Genomic DNA, 21,005 nt, shown 5'->3' with positions numbered 1-21,005 from the left:
TACAGTTTTTAGTTACTCTCCTTTCGTTTCAGTTGGAACAACTGTTTAGCATTTCTTGTAGGGCGTGTCTGCTATTATAGCAATAAGTTCTTTAGGTTTTTTTAAAATCTGGGAAAACCTTAACTTATCCTTCTCTGTCATTAATAGTTCTTTTTCTGTTATTATAAAGTTCTATATATTTGTACTTTAAAATGTTAAGAACTGTCTTGTGGGTTTTTTTCCAATTTTTTAAATTGTGGTAAAATACACGTAAAATTTACCAGCTCAACCATTTTTAAGTGCACAGTTCAATGGTATGAACTTCATTTATATTGTTGCACAGCCATCAACATCATCCATCTCCAGAATTCTTTTCATTTCACAAAACTGAAACTCAATACCCATTAAGCGATAACTCCTCATTCTCTCCCCCAGCTCCAGACTCTAACAAACACCATTTTACTTTCTGTCTCTATAATTTTGACTACTGGCAAATCACACTGGGAACATGGGCCACTATTCCCACAGCTGACACCAAGTTTTACAATTCTTCTTTCCATGTCCTGAAAGTGTTCTGAAATCAATCAGAATAGAGGACACAATGGCATTTTTTCCATTACAAATACACACACACAAAGTTAAAGTAAGTCGTAAAAAAGTGAAAAAGAATAAAAAGTAAACTGAGAAAATCAACTCTCTCCCATTCCTATCCTTAATTCTTTTTCCCAGTGCATTCTCAGTCACACAGTCGTATCTGCTGCTGTTACTAAGTCGCTTCAGTTGTGTCCGACTCTGTGTGACCCCATAGACGGTAGCCCACTAGGCTCCTCTGTCCCTGGGATTCTCCAGGCAAGAATACTGGAGTGGGTTGCCATTTCCTTCTCCAATGCATGAAAGTGAAAAGTGAAATTGAAGTCGCTCAGTCGTGCCCGACTCTTAGCGACCCCATGGACTGCAGCCTACCAGGCTCCTCCGTCCATGAGGCAACCACAATTACTAGTTTCTTGTGGATCCTTTCATACATCATCTATGTATAAAAATGTATGTTTGTGTAAACGAAAGTGGGGTTCAGCTGCTTACTGTTCAAAAGCCAATGAAGAGGCAAGACTGGTGAAAAGGAAAATTTGCTTTATTTTGGATGCCAACTATGGAGGGGGGCGGGTAGGGAGAGGGTAGACTCCTGTCCCAAGGCCAACTCCTATCCCACTGACATCAGAGGGCAAGAGATTTCACAGATGGAGGGAGGCGACTATATGCAAAAATAGCAGTCGGCTCCGACAGTCATCTTAAAATTGGCCATGCAGTGGTCTGATCAGCATCACCTTAATTGTTTTAAGTAATCTTCAGTTCTAGGCTTCCCCGGTGGCTCAGTGGTAAAGAATCTGCCTACAGTACAGTAAGCCTAGGTTCTATCCCTGGGTTGGGAAAATCCCCTAGAGTAGGAAATGGCAACCTACTCCAGTATTCTTGCCTGGAGAATCCTATGGACAGAGGAGCCTCGGACTGTAGACAGTGGGCTACAGTCCGTGGGGTCACAAAGAGTCGGACACTTACTGAAGCGAAGTAAGCAGCCAAGGAGCAAGCATACTATTTCCCTACATGAATGTACCATGTTTCTACTACTCAACAAAAGCAAAAAACATGTTTGTGGGTTTACCATTACACTTTGACATATTTCCTTCTAGATTTCTATGTAATTATTCTTAAAACAAAAAATTTTCAGGGCAAGCTACTGCCTCTGAAACTGGATAGACAGGCAATTACAGACAATCACAGTTTATAGGGAATGGAAGCCACTGGAGCAAGCAACTGGTAAGAACATGTTAACAGTAATTGACAAATTTCTGGAGGTTGTGTGGACTAGCTTGAGAATCAAAAACTCCTGAGGGCCTAATCATAAGAGGCCCACAAACTTTCATAAATATTTATTTCAGAATCTCTACCAGGTTCTTTTATTATTATTGTTGTTGTTGCTTATTTTTATTTTATTTATTTACTTGTGGCTGTGCTCGGTCTTCATTACTGCAAAATTATGTTTAAAAGTGAAGAAAAAATAAAGAATGTTCCAGACAAAAACCAAGGGAATGTGTTGCCAGTGGACCTGTCTTGCAAGAAACATTAAAAGATATTCTTTAGAGAGAAGAAAAATGGTATAGGTCAGAAACTTGCATCTATATAACAAAAAAAGAGCATTAGAGAAGGAACAAATGAACATAAAATCTTTCATTTTATTGATCTAATATACAGCTATTCAAATAATAGCAACAGGACTTCACTAGTGGTACAGTGGTAAGAATCTGCCTTCCAATATAGGAACACAAGTTTGATCCCTGGTTCGGGAAGATTCCACATGCCGCAGAGCAACTAAACCCACACACCACAACTATTGAGCCGGTGCTCTAGAGTCCACGAGTTGCGACTACGGAAGCCCAAGCACCTAAAGTCTGTGCTCAATGTCAAGAGAAGCCATCGCAACGAGAAGCCCACGCACCACGATGAAAAGTAGCCCCTCCTGCGGCAGCTAGAGAAAGCCTGTAAACAGCAAGGAAGACCCAGCGCAATCACAAATAAATAAATAAATAATAAAAATAGCAACAATGTGTTGGGAGATTACAGCTTATAGATAAGTGAAATGAATGACAACATTATAAGGGACAGGAAGGAGGGATTTATAATTCTTTTATAAGATACCTGCACTATTCATGAACTGGTATAGTGTATTTGGAATTGGACTTAGATTAGTTGTAAATGTATATTTCAAACTTTAGGGAAATCACTAAAGCTTTTTTAAAGTATAATTAACATGCTAAGAGAGGAGAGAAAATGAAATCATATAAAATGCTGGATTAAAACTAGAGAAGAAAAAAAACTAGAGAAGAAAAAAGGAGAATATTCAAATAAAGAAACAAAGAATTGCAAAGAATAGAATAGAAAATAGTCACAAATATGGTAGATATTAATCCAACTTTATCAAAAAACATTTAAAATGTGAGTAGTCTTTTAATACACCAATTAAAAGACAGACTGGATAAAACAGACAAGACCCAATTGTTGCCTATATGAAATCTGCTTTAAATATATAATGAGGGATAAATATAAAAAAATGGACAAACAATCCAGTTTTAAATAAATAAATAACCTGAATAGACATTTCTCCAAAGAAAATATACAAATGGCCAATAAGCTCATGAAAAGATGCTCAACATCATTAGTCATTGTGTGCTAAGTTGCTTCAGTCATGTCCAACTCTTTGCGACTCTATGGACTGTAGCCTGCTAGGCTCCTCTGTCCGTGGGATTCTCCAGGCAAGAATACTGGAGTGGGTTGCCATGCCCTCCTCCAGGGGATCTTTCTGACCCAGGGATAGAACTCACAGTCCCTTAAGTCTCCTGCATTCGCAGGCAGGTTCTTTACTGCTAGCGCCACCCGGGAAACCCAAATCTGTCATTAAGTGAAGTTCAGTCTTGTCTGACTCTTTGTGACCCCATGGACTGCAACCTACCAGGCTCCTCCATCCATGGGATTTTCCAGGCAAGAGTCCTGGAGTGGGTTGCCATTTCCTTCTCCAGGGGATCTTGCCAACCCAGGGATCAAACCCAGATCTCTTGCATTGCAGGCAGACACTTTATTGTCTGAGCCACCAGAGAAGCCCAGGGGAAATGCAAATCAAAACCTCAGTGAGATGCCATTTCACATCTATTAGTATTGTTGGTGTGAAATGGCATCTCACTGAGGTTTTGATTTGCATTTGTCTTGGGCTTTCACACCTACTAGGTTATTGTTGCGGAGAAGGCAATGGCACCCCACTCCAATGTTCTTGCCAGAATCCCAGGGACGGAGGAGCCTGGTGGGCTGCTGTCTCTGGGGTCACACAGAGTCGGACACTACTGAAGTGACTTAGCAGCAGCAGGTATTGTTGAGAATGTGGAAAATTTGACACATACATTGCTGTTAGGAAAATAAATAAAATAAATGGTGCAATCACTACAGAAAATAATTTGGGAGTTCCTCAAAGAGCTGAACATTTAATTACCTTATGATCCAGCAATTCTACTCCTAAGCTCAAAAGAGTTGAAGGCAGAGTCTCAAGAGATATTTGGACATGCATTTTCATAGCAGCTTTGTTCACAATAGTCAAAATATGGAAACAAGTGTCCATCAAGAGATAAATGGATAAGCAAAATGTAACATATGCATGGAGATTCCTATAAAAGCTAGGAATAAAACTACCACATAACTCAGCAATCCCTCTACTGGGCATATGCTCTGAGAAAACCATAATCCTAAAAGGCACGTGTACCCCAATGTTCATCACAGCACTATTTACAATAATTAGGACGTGGAAGCAACCTAGATGTCCATCAACAGACAAATGGATAAAGAAGTTGTTGTACATACACATGATCAAATATTACTCAGCCATTAAAAGGAATACATTTGACTCAGTTCTAAAGAGATGGATGAACCTAGAGCCTATTATCAGAGAAGGTAGTGGCACCCCACTCCAGTACTTTGCCTGGAAAATCCCATGGATGGAGGAGCCTGGTAGGCTGCAGTCCATGGGGTTGCTAAGAGTCGGACACGACTGAGCGACTTCACTTTGACTTTTCACTTTCATGCATTGGAGAAGGAAATGGCAACCCACTCCAGTGTTCTTGCCTGGAGAATCCCAGGGACAGGGGAGCCTGGTGGCTGCCGTCTATGGGGTCACACAGAATCGGATACGGCTGAAGTGACTTAGCAGCAGCAGTAGCAGCAACAGAGCCTATTATACAGAGTGAAGTAAGTCAGAATATGTGTGTTAGTCACTCAGTTGTGTGCGACTCTTTGTGATCCCATGGACTGTAGCCCACCAGGCTCCTCTGTCCATGGAATTCTCCAGGCAAGAATACTGGAGTGGGTAGCCATTCCCTTCTCCAGGGGATCTTCCTGATCCAGGGATTAAACCCAGGTTACCTGCATTGCAGGCAGATTCTTTACAGTCTGAGTGACCAAGGAGGTCCGAAGTAAGTCAAAAAGAGAAAGGCAAATATCACAAATTAACACATATATACAGAATCTAGAAAGATGGTACTGATGAATCCATCTGCAGGGCACAATGGACACAAAGACATAGAGAACAAACTTGTGTACACAGCAGGATAAAGAGAGGGTGGAATGAATTGAGAGAGTAGCATTGAAACATATACATGACCGTATGTAAAATTAGATAACCAGTGGAAATTTGTTATGTGATTCAGGGAGCTCAAATCTGGTGCTCTTTGACAACCTAGAGGGCAGGATGGAGTGGGAGGTGGGAGGAAGGTTCAAGACTGAGGGGACATACATATAACTACGACTGATTCATGCTGATATAGGGCAGAAACTAACACAATATTGTAAAGCAATTATCCTCCAATTAAAAATAAATAAAAATTTTACAAAGTGACATGTCCACAACAATGGAACATTATTCAACTATGAAAAGGAGTGAAATTCTGACACATGCTACAACATGGATGAATCTTGAAAACATGCTTAGCAAAAGAAGGTAGACACAAAGGACAATGTTGTTTGAGTCCACTTACATGAAATATCCAGGCTAAGCAAATTCAAAGAGACAGAAAGTAGACTAGAGGTCACAAGGGGCTGGGGAGGGTTCTAGGTACTTTCATTGCAAGCATCTTTGCTATAGACATCTTAAGTTGCAAGCATGTTTGCTACATAGCTAATTGTCTATAATGCAATTTTGCCATAAAAGATAAATTAGTTTGTTGACAGTCTAGTTTCATTTCCCCTTGATGCAGAACTCCCATTTTTATAATACATAAATCTTGGATCTCATTATGGTCTACACAGTGAAGAGTCTTAAAATAGTGGATGATAACAACAATGTATGTCAACTTGATACAAAATAGGTTGATAAAACTTACAAGAAGTGTGAAAGAAAAGTGTTTAAAGCCAGATTGCACACTGTACTGAAAAATGGTTACATGTCAGTTTGCAAATCCTTCAGTGATTTGAAGGCATAGGACCCATAGAACTTTTGAACATCTGTTGATGGACAAGATGCCAGGAACAACAGTGGAGAGGTTTTCACAACACAATACAAAGCTCAGTTACAAAATATCCATCTTAGTATCTGGAAACTTAAACTTCTCTTAACAAAGGAAATTTTAATATAAAAGAAAAAGTACAATGCTGAACAAGGAGATAAATCATCACTGACAACAAAAATATATGTAATATATATTTATAATATGTATTATATTACAAAAATCTAAGACAAAAATATGTATTATATTATATATATTATATAACTGTGAATAAAAGACTTGCATGTAAGACAAGTGCTTACATGTAGCCCACAATCAGTTATTTGCACAGTATTGCAGTGAACCCACACACATTTTAGTTTATTTAAGGATTTTGTATTTTGCAATAAAGTCTTTCTACTTTCGTTGTTCATATGTTTCATTATGTCCTTTTAATGTCCCTTTTTGGTTTTTTGTTATTTTATCTTTTACAGCAGAATGGTCTTATGGTCAATCAGTTCAGTTCAGTCGCTCAGTCGTGTCCAACTCTTCTCGACCCCATGAATCGCAGCACGCCCGGCCTCCCTGTCCATCACCAACTCCCAGAGTTCACCCAGACTCACGTCCATCCAGTCGGCGATGCCATCCAGCCATCTCATCCTCTGTTGTCCCCTTCTCCTCCTGCCCCCAATCCCTCCCAGCATCAGAGGCTTTTCTAATGAGTCAACTCTTCGCATGAGGTGGCCAAAGTACTGGAGTTTCAGCTTTAGTATCAGTCCTTCCAAAGAAATTCCAGGGCTCATCTCCTTCAGAATGGACTGGTTGGATCTCCTTGCAGTCCAAGGGACTCTCAAGAGTCTTCTCCAACACCACAGTTCAAAAGCATCAATTCTTTGGCGCTCAGCCTTCTTCACAGTCCAACTCTCACATCCATACATGACCACAGGAAAAACCATAGCCTTGACTAGATGGACCTTTGTTGGCAAAGTAATGTCTCTGCTTTTGAATATGCTGTCTAGCTTCGTCATAACTTTTCTTCCAAGGAGTAAGCGTCTTTTAATTTCATGGCTGCAGTCACCATCTGCAGTGATTTTGGAGCCCCCCAAAATAAAGTCTGACACTGTTTTCACTGTTTCCCCTTCTATTTCCCATGAAGTGATGGGACCGGATGCCATGATCTTTGTTTTCTGAATGTTGAGCTTTAAGCCAACTTTTTCACTCTCCTCTTTCACTTTCATCAAGAGGCTTTGTAGTTCCTCTTCACTTTCTGCCATAAGGGTGGTGTCATCTGCGTATCTGAGGTTATTGATATTTCTCCCGGCAATCTTGATTCCAGCTTGTGTTTCTTCCAGTCCAGCGTTTCTCATGATGTACTCTGCATAGAAGTTAAATAAGCAGGGTGATAATATACAGCCTTGACATACTCCTTTTCCTATTTGGAACCAGTCTGTTGTTCCATGTCCAGTTCTAACTGTTGCTTCCTGACCTGCATATAGGTTTCTCAAGAGGCAGGTCAGGTGGTCTGGTATTCCCATCTCTTGAAGAATTTTCCACACTTTATTGTGATCCACACAGTCAAAGGCTTTGGCACAGTCAATAAAGCAGAAATAGATGTTTTTCTGGAATTCTTTTGCTTTTTCCATGATCCAGTGGATGTTGGCAATTTGATCTCTGGTTCCTCTGCCTTTTCTAAAACCAGCTTGAACATCAGGAAGTTCACGGTTCACGTATTGCTGAACCCTGGCTTGGAGAATTTTGAGCATTACTTTACTAGGATGTGAGATGAGTGCAATTGTGCGGTAGTTTGAGCATTCTTTGGCATTGCCTTTCTTATGGTCAATCAGTTATGAGCAAAAATATTTGTGCAATAAACATCTGCAGCAGTGATGTCTATGGCAAAGATGCTTATAGTCGTGGACATGTTGGGCAGAGTGGATAATGGAGAATTCCTAATTAATGGGTATAGAATTTCTGTTTGGTGTGATAAAAACATTTTTTAAATAGTGATGACAGTTGCACAGCATTATGAATGTAGCTAATGCCACTGAATTGCACACTTAAAAATTATTAAAATGGCAATTTTATGTAGTATATTTTGCCACAATTTTTAACAGTTAATAATGTATTATACCAAAGTCCATCAAATTGTACACAAGAGCCAAGAGATGTGGGGAGGGGACTGACTGTACAAAGAATTATGAGAGAAATTTGGGGGGTGATGAAAATATTCTATATAATGATTGTGGTGATGGTTGTACATCTCCGTGTCTTTTTCAGACTCATCTCATGCTATACTTAAAACTGGTGAGCTTTATTATATTTGAATATCTCATAAAGTCTGACAAAACATAAAAATGTAAAAATAACCCCCCTAAATAGAAAGTAAAATGGAATTAAATGTTCTCAATAAAACTGGGGAGAAAATAAATAAAATAAATACTCTAACTATGTATTGAGTCTTGGGTAGTGTAAGTATACAAAGAACTATCTCAGATGACTGAGATACATTAATTTGACTGTACAGCCATAGTAAAAAGTACTCTAAGGACAAAAAGCAACTTTAAAAAAAAACCTCATTGTTTTTGGTAATTATATTGGTGGTGGTTATTGGCAACATTGTTTTTTGTTTGTTTTCATTTTTTTTAATTGGAAGCTAATTACTTTACAATATTGTAGTGGGTTTTGCCATACATTCACATGAATCAGCCGTGGGTGTTCACGTGCTCCCCATCCAGACCCTCCCTCCCACCTCCCTCCCCATCCCATCCCTCAGGTTCATCCCAGTGCACCAGCCCTGAGCACCCTGCCTCATGCATGAACCTGGACTGGTGATCTATTTCACATATGATAATATACATGTTTCAATGCTATTCTCTCAAATCATCCCACCCTCGCCTTCTCCCACAGAGTCCAACAGTGTGTTCTTTACATCTGTGTCTCTTTTGCTGTCTCACATATAGGGTCATCATTACCATCTTTCTAAATTCCATATATATGCATTAATATACTATATTGGTGTTTTCTTTCTGACTTACTTCACTCTGTATAATAGGCTCCAGTTTCATCCACCTCATTAGAACTGATTCAAATGCATTCTTTTTAATAGCTGAGTAATACTCCATTGTGACTATGTACCACAACTTTCTTATCCATTCATCTGCTGATGGGCATCTAGGTTGCTTCCATGTTCTGGCTATTGTAAACAGTGCTGCAATGAACATTGGGGTACACGTGTCTCTTTCAATTTAGCGTCATTGTTGCTCTGAAACTGTGTATTGTGGGAGAAATAGAATAAAAATAACAAAAAATAAAATAATGTTGCTGTTATTGACAACTGAAATTTTTTATACTGTTAAGAAGAGATAATGAAGTAAGACTGATGATGTTAAGTAAAAACTCCATAGCTGATTTTGAATTGGAAGTGTCAACATGAACTCATGATATATTTAATCTTTTTTTTTAAATTGTATTTTCTAGCTCTGTTAACTGAAAAGACCTAGGGTCCATGACCAACCCAGTACCAATCGGCATTCCTGGCACTCAGTTTGTTGTTTTTAAATGTCATTTTGTTAAAAGTAACCTGGACTCCTTAAGATGGCTGATTCCAGGACTGGGATGGATCTGTATACAGAAGATGGGCCTAAAATAACCTGTCATTATCAGGAAGCAAAGAAATTAATAAAGACAAATGATGTGTCAAAGGACTCTGGAGATAACCTAAGTAAATTCACACCAGCCAAAACTACCATTTGAGTATTACAAAGAGTTACAGCCTCAATGAATTATAGCTTCAAATAGGATTAAATCTATTTATTCATAATGATACTACAAAAGCCCACTTTATTGGTCACTTTTGAGGGATGGTAGGGAATCAACTTATTATTTTGACAATTGGTAGAGAAAAAAGAATCAACATTTGTTATGCTTTTCCTACAAGTTGAATATCTCAGGGTAACTGAATAGGTGATAAGGGGAAGTTTCTCCTTATAGAAGTATTCTAATAAACTCAGTAGAAAAGAGAATTAAAATATCACTAGTTGCCAAACCCTAATGAATGAATGGATCTAGGGAAAGACAATCAATAGTAGATAACATTGATAAAAAGAGGCAAGAAAAAAAAACTGTTTTGGCCATGCCATGCTCATGTGGAATGTTGGTTCCCCAACCTGAGGCCCCCGCATGGAAGCACAGATTCTTAACCACTGGACCACCAAGGAAGTCCTGAAATTAGTCTTACTTTGAAAAAGAAATCTAATCTGATCAAGCCTTTACATGTAACTATCAATTTAAACCAAATTCAAGAGGGAAAGAAACATGATGCTATGGGGATGCAATCAGCAAACTATACCGTGAGGGGCTTCCCTGTAGGCTCAAAGGTAAACAATACACCTGCCAATGCAGGAGACACAGGTTGATGGAGGATCCCACATGCTACAGACCAACTAAGCCCATGGGCCACAGCTCTTGAGCCTGTGCTCTCGAGCCAGAGAGCCACAACTACTGAACCCACGTGCAACAGTTTCTGAGGGCCAGGCGCCCTAGAGCCTGTGCTCTGCAACAAGAGAAGTCACCACAATGAGAAGCCCTCGCACTGCAGCTAGAGAGCAGCCCCTGCTTGCTGCAACTAGAGAAAAGGCCGTGCAGCAATGAAGCACATCCAAAAAGAATAAAATAAAAAATTTATACTGTGAGAAACCTGACACGTGACTGAGCACACATGAACAAAAACATGCACAGATATACTGTTTATGTTATTTTTAATCCAGTAGAATTTTTAAATCTCTATGCAGCAAAATATATCAGCACTTTACTGCTTTTGGATTTCACTTCTTGCTTAAGAATCTCGTGCCTATTTCAAATTTACAAAAATCATGTATAGTTCTTCTAATAGACTTACTTATACTTCTATTATTTCCTGAATTCATATTTAAGGAATTCATATATAAGGTGTATGTAAAGGGAATGGAATAGGGATCTAACATTTTTATAAATTAGTAGTTAAGTCCCATAATCATATATTAACCCATTCTGATTTTAAAATGCCATCTTCATTGCATATTAAAAATCCATAGCCACATGAGCTTTTTTCTAGACTCTCTATGATTATCCAGGAGGTTTTTGTATGTGACAATAAAAATGTTTAAATTATCATAGCTTTAGAGTTTGTTTAGATATCTAGTTGGAACCATTCCCCTTCATTGTTCTTTTTGAAAATTTACTCTCTCCTTACAAATACCCTGCCAGATAAACTTCAGAATTAGTCCAATACCATATAACATGCAATCTAGTACCCCCTCCACTTTTTTATTTTGAAAAAACTTTAAAGAAAAAAGGAAAGAATAGTAAAATGAACACCTGTGTACTCTTATATCCAGATTCACCAATTTAACATTTGCTGCATTTGCTTTATTGCTCTTTTTGACCAGCAGCTGCATGCCAGCTGCTAAAAAGAATTAAGGCAAATTATATCATAGGTGAGATTACAAAATGGTAGATACACTTGGGAAACAGTTTGGTAGTGACTTATAAAGTTAAACATACCTTATGACCTAGAAATTCTACTCTTAGGGATTTACCCAAGAGCAAATGTGAACATATTTCCACACAAAAGTGTTATGCAAATTTTCATAGCAGCATTATTCATATGAAGCCCAAACTGGAACAAACCAAATATCTATCAACCGATAATTGAGTAAATAACTCCTTTATTATGTAATACTCTGTGCTAAAAAGAAATGAGATGGTGATATGTACAACAAGGCCATGGAATCTCAAAAAAAAAAAAAAAATTTGAAGTGTACAAAGTCAAACACCAAACACTGTATATTGTACAATGCCATATAAATGAAACTCTAGAAATGAAAACTATTTTGTAGTGAAAAGCAGGTCAATGGTTTCACAGAGTTAGATTTTAGGTGAGGGGATTGATTACAATGGAGAATGAGGGGACGTTTTAGAATGATGGAAACATTTTGTGTCTTAATTGTTGAGATGGTACACGACAGTATACAATTGCCAAGACTTATTAAACTGTATAGTTAAAATGGATGAATCTTATTTTATGAAAATTATACCATATTTCTAAATTGGGTGGAATCTAATGCCCTAAATTCCCTAATCTAAAAATTGGAGGAAAATCTTTAAAAGGAAAAAAAGGGATAATTAGGCAACTCAGTAAGAGCTGATTTGAAAAGTTCTCCAAGATACATTATTATGGCTAGTATTAATATTTATATAAGAGATATATAAGAGAAAAATGGTCAAGTTTATGAATGTAATTGCATAGAATATCCTTGAAGTTGTTTAAGGAAGGAATTGGTAAGAGGGTGGTTGGTAGGGAGGTGAAGTGGGTGGTTGGGAGAAGTGGTGGGCCTTTTTACTGTTTTGGAATTTTTTCTGGGTGCACAAAATATCTAGGTAAGAAATAAATAGGGCTTCCCTGGTGGCTCAGATGGGAAAGAATCCGCCTCAGTGTGGGAAACCTGGGTTTGATCCCTGGGTTGGGAAGATCCCCTGGAGAAGGGCATGACAACCCACTCCAGTATTCTTGCCTGGAGAATTCCCATGGACAGAGGAGCCTGGCGGGCTACAGTCCATGGGGTCGCAAAGAGTCGGACAGGACTGAGCTACTAAGCACAAGAAATAAACAATTAAAGTAAAATAAAACAGTTATAAAAACAAACTGAATTTAGACTCAGATTTTTAAAAAGAGAGAAATGTGAACATTTTTGACAGTCAAATTTGGTAAGTGGGTTATACCAGTTGTAAGAACATATTGCTATGTTAATAACAACATAATAATAATAACAACAACTAACACAAACTGAGTGTTGTCACACACTAGGACTTGGTTAAGAATTTTAAAACAGCTTGAGACATACAGAAGTTACATAATGTCTCTGAGTTCATACAGCTAGCTAGAAGCTGTAAATATCTAAAGGATGCCTGGATCCTGACAGCATGGAAGGGAATAAGGTGGAGTAGATAAGTGCTTCTTTGGAGAGTACAGTAAATGTGACAAAAAAGAAAGCTTATAGTACCAGCTACTCAGGAGGGCCTGGTTTGAAAGCAAGCCCCAGAGGACATGTTCAGGAGCCAAGACCTAAGGATCATGTTATAGAAGTTACACCCCAATCAGAGTTCTCTTTATCGAATCAAAGGGAAATAAGCCAGGCACAAGTTTCCAGTCTGACTCAGGAGAACCCAAAGTGTAGGGATAACGCCTTGGTCTCAGATACTCTGCCATCTAGCAGTGATGTAGATTTTATGTGTGCCTTTCAGCAGCTGGAAGGGCCAGGATAGGAGACCAGCATTCAGGGAAAAGAGAGAAAGTAGGGGGGAAATTAGAGGGTATAAATGATGTAGGGTCTGTGATGGAGTAATCATCCCCATTTTCCCCCGAGTATGGCTACAGGATGGAATAGGCACATGAGGCCAACAACTGGGTGTAACAGGATTTTTCGTCATTAACTCTGATATTTCCCTGACTGTCTCCACAATCTGTTGTCCCTCTTTTATCTCCAGACCATTTGGTTGGGAACCTGAGCTATTGCAAGCTGGTGTCCGGATTTTGCCCCAATTGACTAAACACTTTCCTGAGATCGTTTTCAAGAACTTCTATTTCTGCTGCTTTCTTGGGAGACCCCTAGTTTTCTGATTCCTCTGTAGAAACCAACCAGTCCCCACCAATTTCTCTCCTGCGTATCAGAGAACTTGGAGAAGAGTCAGTTCTGTCCCCAAGGCAAGGAGACAGATGGATTAGTGCATTGAGTAGTTGGTTTCAGCCACTTTGGAACTTGAGTCTATAGCTGGACTATTAGTGTGAGTCTGTTTGTGTTTTGTTTTTTCCCCTAGACTCTATGTCCTGTGTCCTCTAATTTATGAGAACTTTTTAAAGAGCCAGGATCCATGTCTATCACACCATCCAATCCATCAAAACCACAAGGCTCTACCTCCAAGTATTAATATATCCATTGCTCTCTCTACTACACCCACTCTGATCAAGAAGTCAGGAAACTGATGGCAACTCAAATTGCTAAAATTAACCTTTTTTTAAAGGTTAATCTGCTAAACTTCCCTGAATTCTTTACAGTAATCCCATTTCTTTTTCTTTCTTTCCCCCCCCGCTTTTTTTTTTTTCTTTTGGCCACATCGTGCAACTTGTGGGATCTTAGTTCCCTAACCGGGGAATCAAACCCAGGGCCCCTTGCAGTGGAAGCACCACGTCCTAACTACTGGACCACCAGGTAATTCTTTTTTTTTTTTTTAAACTTTACAATATTGTATTAGTTTTGCCAAATATCGAAATGAATCCGCCACAGGTATCCACCAGGTAATTCTAAGAAAGTTTAATAAATGAACTATAAAGCAGAGACATTACTTTGTCCACAAAGGTCCATCTAGTCAAGGCTATGGTTTTTCCAGTAGTCATGTATGGATGTGAGAGTTGGACTATAAAGACAGCTGAGCACCAAAGAATTGATGCTTTTGAACTGTGGTGTTGGAGAAGACTTGAAAGTCCCTTGGACTGCAAGGAGATCCAACCAGTCCATCCTAAAGGAAATCAGCCCTGGGTGTTCATCAGAAGGACTGATGTTGAAGCTGAAATGAGAATATTTTGGCCACCTGATACAAAGAGCTGACTCATTTGCAAAGACCCTGATGTTAGGAAAGATTGAAGGCGGGAAGAGAAGGGGACGACAGAGGATGAGATGGTTAGATGGCATCACCAACTCAATGGACATGAGTTTGGGTAAACTCTGGGAGTTGGTGATGGACAGGGAGGCCTGGCGTGCTGTGGTTCATGCGGTCGCAAAGAGTCGGACACGACTGAGCAAGTGAACTGATAACTAATATATTGGGAAATACAAGTGCACTAGGGGTGGCCACTATATCCCTAGTAGAAATGACGGAGGGGATGAATGAATGAATGAATTCTATTCATTACTAGAATACAAGGACAGAGAAAGCTTTGTGGAGAGGGCTGTGTGGTAGGAATTGACACCTTTCATCAGGGGATAGATGCCCACAGCATCCTGCAGGATGGGAGCCAGGAGAATACCCTGATCTCATTTTCCCCTCACCCTCTGATCTCTTCATCAGTCCTCCATGTTGGCAATGCTCCACACTGACCAAATTTAACCAGAAGTTAGAGGGTCTACCAGCTGGTTAATTGGTCACCACAGATCAGCTTCCTGGAGCACAGAACAGGGAAGAGAATGATAGAGTGGCTCTGGAAAGAAAAGCAGATCATCTTTAACCTGGATTCCTGCTGTAATCTTAAACTTCAATCTTATTTCTTCACAGCTGCCAAAGCCACCTTTAAAAAAACAATTGTGATGAAATACATATACATCACAAAATTTACCATTTCAGCCATTTTTAAGTACGTAATTCAGTGGCATTAGTTACATTTACAATATTCTGCAACCATTACCACTATCTATTTCTAAAACTTTCATAAACCTAAACAGAAACTTTGTATCCATTAAGCAAGAATTTTCTATTACTTGCATTTCAAGCTCCTGATAACCTGTAATCTACTTTCCAACTCAATGAATTTGCCTATCCTACATATTGAATACAAACGGGTTATCCTCTAGTTCCAGTGCACAGGCTTGTCATTGTGGAGGCTTCTCTTGTTGTGGAGCACAGGTTCTAGGGCATGCAGACTTCAGTAGTTGCGGCTCCTGGGCTCTAGAGCACAGACTCAATAGTTGTGGTGGACAGGCTTAGTTACTCAGTTGCATTTGGGATCTTCCAGGATCAGGAATCAACCTGTGTCTCCTGCACTGGCAGGTGGATTCTTTACCACTGAGCCACCAGAGAGGCCCCTAACATTATCTTTATAAGGTTCATCCATGTGGTAGTAGCATGTATCAGAACTTCATTCCTTTGTTTGGCCGATTAATATTTCATTGTACACACATTTTGTTTGTCCATTCATCTGCTGATGCACACTTTGGTTGTTTCTACCTTTTGGCTATTGTGAATAATGCTGCAATGAACATTGACATACAATATACAAAAACTCTTTCACCACTCAACAGTAAAAAGACAACAAAGTAAAAAAATGTGCAAAGAATGTGAATAGACAGTTCTCCAAAGAAGGCATACAAGTAGCCAATAAGCATGTGAAGAGATGGTCAGCATAATTAGCCATCAGGGAAATACAAATCAAAACCACAATAAGATACAAGTTCACTAGTTCTGGAATGGCTATGTTTAAAACAATAACAACAAATGTTGGTTAGAATGTGTAGAAATCATATCTGTTTTTCTCTTGATTTAACTTCAGTTCAGTTCAGTCGCTCAGTCGTGTCCGACTCTTTGCAACTCCATGAATTGCAGCACGCCAGGCCTCCCTGCCCATCACCAACTCCCGGAGTTCAAACTCATGTCCATTGAGGCGGTGATGCCACCCAGCCATCTCATCCTCTGTCGTCCCCTTCTCTTCCTGCCCCCAATCCCTCCCAGCACCAGAGACTTTTCCAATGAGTCAACTCTTCGCATGAGGAGTTTCAAAGTATTGGAGTTTCAGCTTTAGCATCAGTCTTTCCAAAGAACATCCAGGACTGATCTCCTTTAGAACGGACTGGTTGGATCTCCTTGCAGTCCAAGGGACTCTCAAGAGTCTTCTCCAACACCATAGTTCAAAAGCATCATTTCTTCAGCACTCAGCTTTCTTCACAGTCCAACTTTCACATCCATACATGACCACTGGAAAAACCATAGCCTTGACTAGACGGACCTTTGTTGGCAAAGTAATGTCTCTGCTTTTGAATATGCTATCTAGATTGGTCATAACTTTCCTTCCAAGGAGTAAGTGTCTTTTAATTTCATGGCTGCAATCACCATCTGCTGTGATTTTGGATTTAACTTAAAGTTATGTAATTGTTTCCTCTTCTATTAAATTATAAGTTCCTGGGACAGATCTTAAAAGTATATCTCATTTTGTTGGGCTTCCCTTTATTGCACTTCACAGATCTTGTGTTTTCTACAAATTGAAGACTCATGCGAACTCTACATTTTCAGATGGTGGTTAGCGTGTTTTTGTCAGGTGAGTATATGCTCCTCGGTTCTGTCTCGTCACAACAAAGATTTGGAGTGACGGACATTAAAGCCCTAGGCGTGTCACAGCTCTCAGGTCTTGGACAGACTGTGTTATAGCTCTCAGGTCTCGAATGGACCGTGTTATAGCTTTTAGACAAATCAGTGTTATAGCTCTGTGTTTCAGCTCTATTTTATTTAGATAATAACAGGAAAATCCGTCTTCGAGGTGTGAGGGCATGTTGACTCAAAGATGCGAAGACAAGAGCACCCCAGAGTGCGGGAGAGAGAAGGAGCCCCAGCCCTTTGGCTCCTCTTTTTATGTTTTTCTCTCCCTGGGCCTGTCCTATGTAAATTGGGCCAGCCAGGAGTGTTGTTTGTTTTACCTGAGGTCCTCACTCCGGTCCTCAGACCTTCCTTTGTTCTATTTTCTCGGGCTTTTCTCTTCCTTATCTTTTAGCCACCGCCATTCTGGACTCCTTTTCCCTATTCTAACTACCTAACATTTTAATTAAGGTATATTATTGGGCTCCAAAATCACTGTGGATGGTGACTGCAGCCATGAAATTAAAAGAGGCTTGCTTCTTGGAAGAAAAGCTATGACAAACCTAGACAGAGTATTAAAAAGCAGAGACATCACTTTGCAGCAAATGTCCGCTTTGCTGCAACTATTGAAGCCCTCACACCCTAGAGCCTGTGCTCTGCAACGAGAACCCACTGCAGTGAGAAACCTGCTCACTGCAACTAGAGAAAGCTCGTGCACAGCAATGAAGACCCAGTGCAGCCAAAATAAATAAATAAATAAATAATTTTTAAAATGGTTTAAGTATGGGGTAAATACAACTTTTATATGCACCAGAAAACCAAAAATTCATATGACTCACTTTATTGCAATATTTGCTTTATTGCAGTAATCTGGAACTGAGCTCACAACCTTTGAGGTACACTCTGTATAAAATTTTTAATCTCTAATGATTAACAGATTAAAAACTAACATTGCCATTGTTACAATGTGTAAAAAGATTGGGGAGGGGAGGCGAGGGGAGGCAGCTGCTGAACGTTCTGTGACCAAGGAATTTTCATATAATCACACAGGTGTACATTTTGCAACTGATTTGTCTTGGAAGAGTCACAACAAACCTGTATTATTCAAGCTAGACATCTGGACATAGGAGTCTTCTCATTACCTGATAGTGTGAGTAGAGATGTATATAATATTCCAGAAGACATTATAACAATACAGTGAGCAGCTACTTTTCTTACTATTGTAGAACACAGAATTTCAGAAATGGTTCACCAATATCTTTTACACCGTGGTTTTCATATCTCCATTTCCAGGTAGGCTGGAAGAAAATGAATAGACAGTTCTCCAAAGAAGGCATACAAGTGGCCAATAAGCACATGAAGAGATGGTCAGTATCATTAGCCATCAGGGAAATACAAATCAAAACAACGGCACCTAAGTCACCAGTGTGAGCTACATCATGTGCGAGGCAGCATTACTACCCCAAAGAAGCTTCAAAACTAATCTGGGGCAATTTGCCAGCAAGCACAAGTAGGACACCCAAAGGAGTCTCAAGTTCCAGATGCAGCTCCAGGACATGTGTGCCACCATTGGGATGGATCCCCTGATTTACGGAAAATGATTTTGGTCTGAGATGCTGGGCATACAGATTATCAAAGTGTGCCTAGCCTTGAAGCACCAGAATGGAAGTTTGAGAACTTTGGAGGAACTGCTACATCAACAGATTTTATAGGGAAGGGAAAAATTCAATCCAGATGTCAGCCAAGACAACTTGATAAGGGTCATCAAGCAAATAAAGGCCCATGGCACTGGCTTCAGCATTACCCCTGTGGGTGGCACTACCATATTCACTCTGTTCCAGCTGAGCTCAATATGAATTACAAACAATGAGGTGCTAGAGCTGGCAGGGAAGAATGGCTACAGGACCACCAGTGAGACAAAAGCCAGTCTTGAATGGGAGACAGAGTGATTACTACAAGTGCTGGAACACATGCTGATGGCAGGGCTGGCCTGCCTAGCCAGCCTCTACAGCAAACTACTGTCTTCCAGCTCTCTTCACTGACCTCCCCTCTCTGATTACAGCTCAGAAGGCCAGAGAATTCCTCTCCTGAATCTAGGAATGTGGAAGGCAGCACAGCAGGATGCAGGAAGGAGAGAGCGAGCAGCTATTGACTGGTGAATAAAACCTGAACCAGGAATTACCTGACTGTCCAGTGGTTAGAACCCAGTGATTTCACTGCTGAGGTCCAGGTTCTACCCCTTGTCATCCGAGAACTAAGATCCCACAAGCCATATAGCACAAACGGAGAAAAAAAAAAATTCTGAACAATTTTGCTTAAAAAAAAAATAGAATAAATAAAACAGATTCAGAAATTTTAATGGTGATGGAACAAACAAGAACATAAAAGCTGCTACTATAAATATGCTTTATATCTTCAAAAAGATAGAGGAAAACCTGACCAAGATAATTAAAGAAGTGGAAGATAAAGGAAAGATCCAAATGAAACCTCTAGATATGAAAAACATAGTATCTGAAATGGAAAATACACTGGATGGAATAAAAGCAGATGCTGAAGATTGGTGATTAGAAGAAACAGAAATAGAAACCAAGCAAGGTGAAGTACAGAGACAGAAAAAAATGAACAGAATACCATTTGTGTATGGACTAATATTAAGCAGACTGACATATATGTAATATCTCAAGAGGATCCCATTAAGAGAGAAGATGCATGAAAAAAGGCTTAGAAAAAAATATTTAAAGACAAAATGACCATAAATTTTCCAAATTTGCTGAAAGCTATAAAATTCATGGATCCAAGAAGCTTAATGAATCCCAAGCAGAATAAACCTGGGGAAAACCACATCATATTATGTCACAATAAAATTTCTGAAACCACTGACAAAGAGAAAACATTAAAAGCAGCCAGAAAAAAAAGACATATTTCTTACAAAAGAATCAATATACGAATGACATAGAATTCTTATCAGAAATTATACAAACCAGATCTTACACAAAAACCCAAATGAATTTTTTGGCCAACCCAATATATTTTACCCCAATAAGAAAATTAAAGGAAAAAGAACTATTTTTTTAAGACAAAGATGAGAAAATTCATCACTGGGATTTTGATGAATGACAAAATTACTGGTCTAAAAGAAATACGAAAGGAAGTTCTCACTGCTTCCAAATGATACCATGTGGAAATGTGGATCTACACAACATAATGAAAAGTGTCAGAAATAGTAAATATGAGTAAACATAAAATACACTTAATATTTAATCTCTTCAAAAGATAATTGGTTCTTTAAAGCAAAAATTACAACAGGATTTATAGTACATGTAAAAGAAAAATGTATGATCACAGTAGCACAAAAGAGGAAAAAAATTACTGCTGTACTGTTTTATAGTATACATGAAGTGATACATTATTTGAAGGTAGACTGATATTTAAAGATTGTATTTTATAGGGAATTCCCTGGTGACCAGGTGGTTAGGACTGTGCACTTTCACTGTCCTGGCCAAGCTTCAATCCCTGGTCAGGAAACTAAGATCAAAGTTCCCCCCTAAGCCATACAAGATGACCAAAAAAAAAAAAAAAAAATCTATTTTATAAACTATAGAGCAACAACTAAAGAAATAAAGATACAACTAATAAGCCAATAATGAAGACAAAATAGAATCACAAAAAAATTCAATCTGAAAGAAATCAGGGAGACAATAAAAAAGGAACAAAGAGAAGATTGGGCAAATAGGAAGTAACTGAAAGATGGTAGTTTCAAACTCAATCATGTTGATAATTACATTAACTTTAAATGTAGTAAACACCCCAATCAAAAGGCAAGGAAGGTCAGATTGGATTCAAAAACCAAAACCAAAACTATAGAGTTTCTTGTCTATAAGAAACTCACTTAAATATAAAGAAACATATGGTTAAAAG

General features: G+C 39.0%; 1 pseudogene; it reads left to right on the top strand.

The window, feature by feature from the left end:
• Nucleotides 1-18,466: 18,466 nt before the first annotated feature.
• LOC133239324 (vacuolar-sorting protein SNF8-like) lies at nt 18,467-19,397 on the top strand (annotated as a pseudogene).
• Nucleotides 19,398-21,005: the final 1,608 nt, after the last annotated feature.

The sequence above is a fragment of the Bos javanicus genome, chromosome 26 (assembly GCF_032452875.1).
Source record: "Bos javanicus breed banteng chromosome 26, ARS-OSU_banteng_1.0, whole genome shotgun sequence".
NCBI lineage: Eukaryota > Metazoa > Chordata > Mammalia > Artiodactyla > Bovidae > Bos > Bos javanicus.
This window is presented reverse-complemented; position numbering and strand designations above follow the sequence as displayed.